This window comes from Canis aureus, chromosome 4, assembly GCF_053574225.1.
Source record: "Canis aureus isolate CA01 chromosome 4, VMU_Caureus_v.1.0, whole genome shotgun sequence".
In the NCBI taxonomy this organism is placed as follows: domain Eukaryota; kingdom Metazoa; phylum Chordata; class Mammalia; order Carnivora; family Canidae; genus Canis; species Canis aureus.
The window spans coordinates 41,596,225-41,602,299 of NC_135614.1; the positions used below are offsets into that span (position 1 = coordinate 41,596,225).

A 6,075-nucleotide genomic window follows, 5' to 3' on the forward strand; every position below is an offset into this window, starting at 1 on the left:
ACTTTGGAAACCAGCAGAGCTACTCTCCTGGCTGTACGACTTTGGTCAGTTGACTTGACCTCTGAGGCTCTGTATTCTCATCTGCAAAGTGGGGATGGCTAACACCAACTTTCCAGAGTGAGGAAGAGATGAGGTGACGCAGCCGTTCTACAACACATATACCCCACAATCCATGCAATTAGGATTTTGTGTCTCAGCGCACATGAAGAAACCAAGGCTCAGAAAGATGAGTACCTTGCCCCAAATCACAGAGCTGGTCAGCGGCAGGTAGAGATTTGGAGGCCTGGTCTGACCCCATAGCAGAGCTCTGCCCACCTCCCCCAACACGCAGTAGGTCCTCACTACATGCCAGATTCTTACTCTGCACGCTCGCACTCTAGCAGCTTCCCATCTAGTCCCACCTATGTCCTGATGGGGTGTTGCTTCTGAAAGCTTTGGCCGTGTTTGCTCCTGGTATGCTGTGGAAGACTTGAGAATTCAAATACTCTTGTGAAATCCAAACAAATGCATTTATTAATGACCGACAACCCAGCAGAGCCTGAACAAACAGACAATCAAAGGCTTTCCTTCAGTGTGGGAGAAACAAAAGGCTCTTTCTTGCTGCTAGAGGCCCAGTGGCAGCTCAGGTCTCCGGGAAGAAGGCAGATACTCCTGGTGGGCAGCCACAGCTCAGGCATCTGCTCCAGACATGCGGTCAGAGAGAGAAGTTCTCATCACATCCCTCAACCCCTGACATGCCCTCTCTGTTGCCCCAAACATGCTTTTCTTGGCTTACCTTGCTCAGATGGAAGGGCTTCGTGGAGCCCACCTTTGCCACAGCCCTGCTGCTGGGAAGGCTTGGAGTATGAAGGTACCAAAGGATAAAGCAGACAAGGGCTGGGGCACTGGTTCTCCTTCCCAGATCTGTGATCAGGCCCAAAGCCCCAAGCCGTTTACCTACTGTGGGTAAGGAATTATTCGGTAAGTGCTAGGAGGGAGGCAGAGAGGCAGCTGACCAGGGCCTAACTCTCAGTACACGTGGGTATATTGCCTTGGTTTCCCCCAGAGTGATCAGTCTTTGGGATGCCTAAGGCAAGAAGTTCAGAGTATCAGGCCTTGAGAAAGTTCAAGGTTTCCTGGCTATGGGACCTCCATCTCCCACCTGGTGACTGCTAGTGAAAGCCCCAAGCCTGGCTCCACTTGGAAGGGGCATTGTGCTGCCAGGATGGCTTGGAAATAATGGCATCCACCTTTCTAAGCCACAGGGGGAGTGAATTTAACTAGCCAGTCTCCAGCTTACCCCTTGAAGTTCCCCTGGTGTCCCTGAAGAACTGGGTTCAAAGCCCAGCTCTGCCTCTTCTCCCCTGATGACCTTGAGGAGCTCATTTTTCTTTTCAGAGCCTTGTGGACCCACTGTAAAATGAGGATCATGATAGTGGGGCCTCAAGGTATGGGGTCATAGAGTGTGTGCAAAGGGCCAAGTATAGCTCTTTAGGACAACTACCCAAAGCTCTTCCTGGTGAAAAGGACAGGAAGGATCTGGGTTGGAGAACCCCACATTTATATCTGTAGCCTGGACCTCTCCCCTGCATGACAGACATTCCCACTGAGTTGTTTCATAAACAACTCACACCTCATACATACCAGGCTGAGCTCCCCATTCCATCCCCACCCCCATTAAACCCGCTCCTTCCACACCTTTCCCAATCTCAGTAAATGGCACCTGGGCTCCAGTTACTCCAGCCAAAACTTGTGAGACCATCCTTGATTTTTTTCCTCCCACCCTATATCTAATTCACTCCAGCTCTTCCTCTGAAAAGCATCCAGAATCCAGCTGCTTCCGACCCCCTCTTCATGTCCACTCCTCTGGCCCACACCCCCACGGTCTCTTTATAGGATGATTGCAAGAGGCTCCTGAAAGGTCTTCCTACTTCTCCCTGACACCCATCAGCTTTTTTTCTGCCAAGGAGCCAGGTGGATCTGTATTACTGTCCTGTTGCTGCTACAACAAATAACCACAAACCTGATGGCTTAGAACAACATACATTTTTTTCTCTTATAGTTCCAGAAGCCAGAAGTCCAAAAGTAGTTTCACTGAGCTAAAGTCAAGAAGTCAGGAGACTGATTCGTCCTGGAGGCTTCAGGAATGCTCTGTTCCTTGCCTTTTCCAGCTTCTAAAGGCTGCCTGCATTCCTTGGCTCACATCACTCCAACATCTTGCTTTGGTCATCACATCTTCTCCTCTGGAGCAGTCTCTCCTCCTGCCTCTCTCTTATAAGGACATCTGTGATTACATCAGTGGGCCCACTGGGTAATCCAGGATCTTCTCACCATCTCAAGGACCTCAACCTTAATCATTCCTCAAGTCCCTTTTGCCGTATAAGGCAACATATTTGCAGGCCTTGGGATAGGATGTGGACATCTTGAGGGGAGCATTTTGCAGCTTACCACAGGATCCTTTTTAAATTTAAGTTGGGTCATGTCTCTCCTCTCCTTCTTCATTCATTCCCAGGAGCTCCCCTTCTCAGTGTAAAAGTCATATCCTTGCAATAGCCCACAAGGCTCGCTGCAATCTGGATCCTACACTTCTCTGATCTCCCATCTCAGATCCTTCCACCCTTTCCCTCATTCACTCTGCTCGAGCTTCATTGGTCTCCTTGCTGTGTTCCATAAATGTCCAAACTGTCCTGCTCTTCAGATCAGTTAAGGTATCTGCTCACTCTCCCCTATAAATTCCAGTGCCAACCACGATGCAGGAGTGGCCGCAGCAGCCACTAGCTCTCTGCATTTTACCAGGCAGAGAACAGGCTCAGCTCAATTCATTGAACAAATATGTAAAGAATTTGGGTTTGAGGCCATGCCAAGTAATCTCTCACCTAGGGCGCCCATGTGCTTGGCCCTGCCACATGTGCGGCTTCAGGCTCCCTGTCAGGCAGGAGGCTGTGTAAGCCTCCAGCACACTGAAAACAGTGCTACGGATGTGAAGTGGGCCCCATCTGCCTGTGCCTAGCGGGCAGCCAGATGGACCAACAGACCCTCTCAGCCCCACCTGCCTCCAGTCCTGTCCTCAAACAGTCTGAGCCAGTCAGCATAACAAGGTGGAGGTTGCAGAGCAAACAAGGTACCAGTTGGTTTGGGTGGCTTTGGGAGAACAGCGGAAAAACTAAACGGAAATATAATGAATTAATAAGTGAGTGAATGAGGGGCACCTGGGTAGCTCAGTCAGTTAAGCCTCTAACTCCTGATTTCAGAAATAAGTCAATCGGAGAAGGACAAACATTATATGTTCTCATTCATTTGGGGAATATAAATAATAGTGAAAGGGAATAGAAGGGAAGGGAGAAGAAATGGGTAGGAAATATCAGAAAGGGAGACAGAACGTAAAAACTCCTAACTCTGGGAAACGAACTAGGGGTGGTGGAAGGGGAGGAGGGCGGGGGGTGGGGGTGAATGGGTGACGGGCGCTGAGGGGGGCACTTGACAAGATGAGCACTGGGTGTTATTCTGCATGTTGGCAAATTGAACACCAATAGAAAATAAATTTATTATTAATTTTAAAAAATTTAAAAAAGGAAAAAAATAACTCCCGATTTCAGCTCAGGTCATAATCTCAGAGTCATGAGATTGAGCCCCACATCAGGCCCCACGCTCAGCAGGGAGTCTGCTTGAGACTCTTTCCCTCCCTCTCCATCTGCACCTCTCTCTCTCTCCTTCTCAATAAATAGATAAATGAAATATGTGCACCAGAGAAGAGCATCATGCATCAGAACCACATAGCATCTAGTCTCCTGAGCTACACTCCCTCCATGACTAAGACCTTCCAACATCTGACCTCACAGGATACCCTATCTTCAACTCAAAGCCTCCACCTTTGAGTGATGAAGATTAGAGGTGATCTCCTTGTTCATGAGCAGTAATGAGGATAATGACCGACTTGTATTTTACATATCCCACATTCCAGACCCTGCATTAAACCCCTGCACTTCACTAAAGCATCCTCAGTCATTTTAACAGCCTTCTGTGGTAGGCATTACTCCCACTTCCCAGGTGAGGAATCAGAGGGAGAAAGAGATAAGGTCGCTTGCCTGAGGACACACAATTCAGAAGTGGCAGACTGGGGTACAAGCCCATGTCCTTATGGCTCCAGAGCTTGCACTGTCATCACTCTGCTTAGGCACTGCAAGCCAGTGACCCAGTCACATTTAGTCCACAGACCCACGTGTGCCTTTATCCCTGATAACACTCTACATGTACACACAGATGTGCACACACACACCCTGAGGAACATAGCAAGAACTTTGTGAGTTATGTTGCTGGTATATAGTGGATGTTGCTACAGAATGAATGTTTGGATCCCCCCCCTAATTCACATACTGAAGCCCTTACCCCCAGTGTGACTATATTTGGAGATGGGTCTTTATGAAAGTAATTAAGGTTAAATGAGATTATAAGGGTAGAGCCCTGATCCAGTAGGATTGATGTCCTTGTAAGAAGAGACACTAGAAAGTTCATGCCCTCTCTCTTTCTCTCCATGTGTGCGCAGGGAAGAGATGATGTGAGGGCACAGGGAGAAGGTGGCCACCTACCAGCCAGGAAGACAGTTCTCACCAGTAATCAGTCCTGCAGGACCTTGATCTGGGCCATCCAGCTGCCAGGACTATGAGAAAATTGATTTTTGTTGTTGAAGCCACCCGGCCTCTGGCATTTTGTTACAGCAGCCTGCAGACTCCTAATACAGTGTTCGCTACATTTTAGTGTGGAATACAGATCTGGTTTGGTGCATCTGTTTTTTTTAATTCTTCTAAAAAGATTTTATTTATTTAAGAGAGAGAAAGAGAGCATGAGCAGGGGAGAGGGAAAAGCAGACTCCCTTATGAGCAGGGAGCCTGACGTGGGGCTTGATCCTAGGGCCCCAAGGTCATGACCTGAGCCGAAGGCAGATGCTTAACTGAGCCCCCCAGACACCCCTGGTGTACCTGTTTTTAAAAAGAGGATTTAAATGTCCCAACACCACATGGTTGGTCTCCTCCTCCTCAGCACCCCTCACTTTCCTGCTCAGCCCTCAGGGACCCCAGGTTTGTTGCTCTACTCTGAGCTGGGCTGAAGCTCGGCATCAGACCAGGCCTGAGTCAGAACTCGATCCTCACATACTGCTGGACAGGTCAAAAGGAACAAGTGGTCCCTTTCGTGGCCCCCAGAGAGCCTCCCTCCTTCCCCTCCCTGGTAGGGAACCTGGAGGTGGAAGTGTTAGGAAGGGCTCACTGGGCCTCATTGGCCTTCCTTACCTTGAGGCTGCAAGCAGCTCCTGACCTTCAGCTCACTCCTCAGGGACAGAGACTCAAAATTCCCCCGTGGCCTCTGGGGACAGGCTCTCTGAGGACCTTGTCTCTCCATGGTGGCCCTGGTTGGGACCACCCAGCTCAGGCAGCCCCCCGGACCTGGGAGCAGTAGGGTGCAGTGAAGGCTCTGAGAGCTTCACCAGCCCCCACATGCGCAGAAAGAATCCAGTGAGTGAGGAAATCCAAGAAAGTAACCAGAGTGGCTGCCAATGCCCAGGGGAGAGGCGCGCCCCTCTGCCACCTGGCCCCTGGAGCCCAGCTGCCGTGCTCACCACCCGGTCACCAAGCGCAGGCGGGCAGCGGCAGGCCTGCTCAGGCACCAGCAGGACTGTGGCCTCTCTGACTGGGGTGGGGGCCTTTAGGGGGGGTGTGGAGAGTGAAGCCCTGCCCCAGCATGGATGCCACCTACCCCGGATCAGGAGGTGATCCCCTTACCTGGCTGCACCTTGCTTCCCCCTCTGTAAAATGGGGAGACCAGGCCCTCAGCACCTCCCTTCCCGTAACCCTTGACCCTCCCCTCAAAATTGAATAGGGCACAAATGCAGAAGCAAGAAGAGAGACAGCGCAAGGCAAGGGACAGCAGGGTGCCAAATATTGAGGGAGCACTTGCTGTGTGTTGGGTGTTTCTTTGTGTCTTAATCATCACAGCTGGCCAGGTCCAACGATGGGCACAGCCTGCACATGGTCTCACTTAACTCCCTCAGGATTCTGAGGGCAGGTAGTTGTATCCTGTTTAATGAAGGAGGAAGGAAAGACT

At 50.4% G+C, this 6,075-nt stretch overlaps 1 long non-coding RNA gene across 2 annotated transcripts; it reads right to left on the reverse strand.

Annotated features, from left to right (window-relative positions):
* Nucleotides 1-524: 524 nt before the first annotated feature.
* Nucleotides 525-5,411, reverse strand: LOC144311859 (uncharacterized). 2 transcript variants are annotated; one of them, XR_013377359.1, is made up of 3 exons: nucleotides 5,265-5,411; nucleotides 776-939; nucleotides 525-677 (listed from the first exon to the last, which is right to left on the reverse strand). It is a non-coding gene; the product is annotated as an uncharacterized LOC144311859 (long non-coding RNA). The 2 variants fall into 2 exon arrangements; XR_013377358.1 differs by lacking the exon at nucleotides 5,265-5,411 and adding an exon at nucleotides 2,025-2,936.
* Between the last annotated feature and the right edge of the window lie 664 nt (nucleotides 5,412-6,075).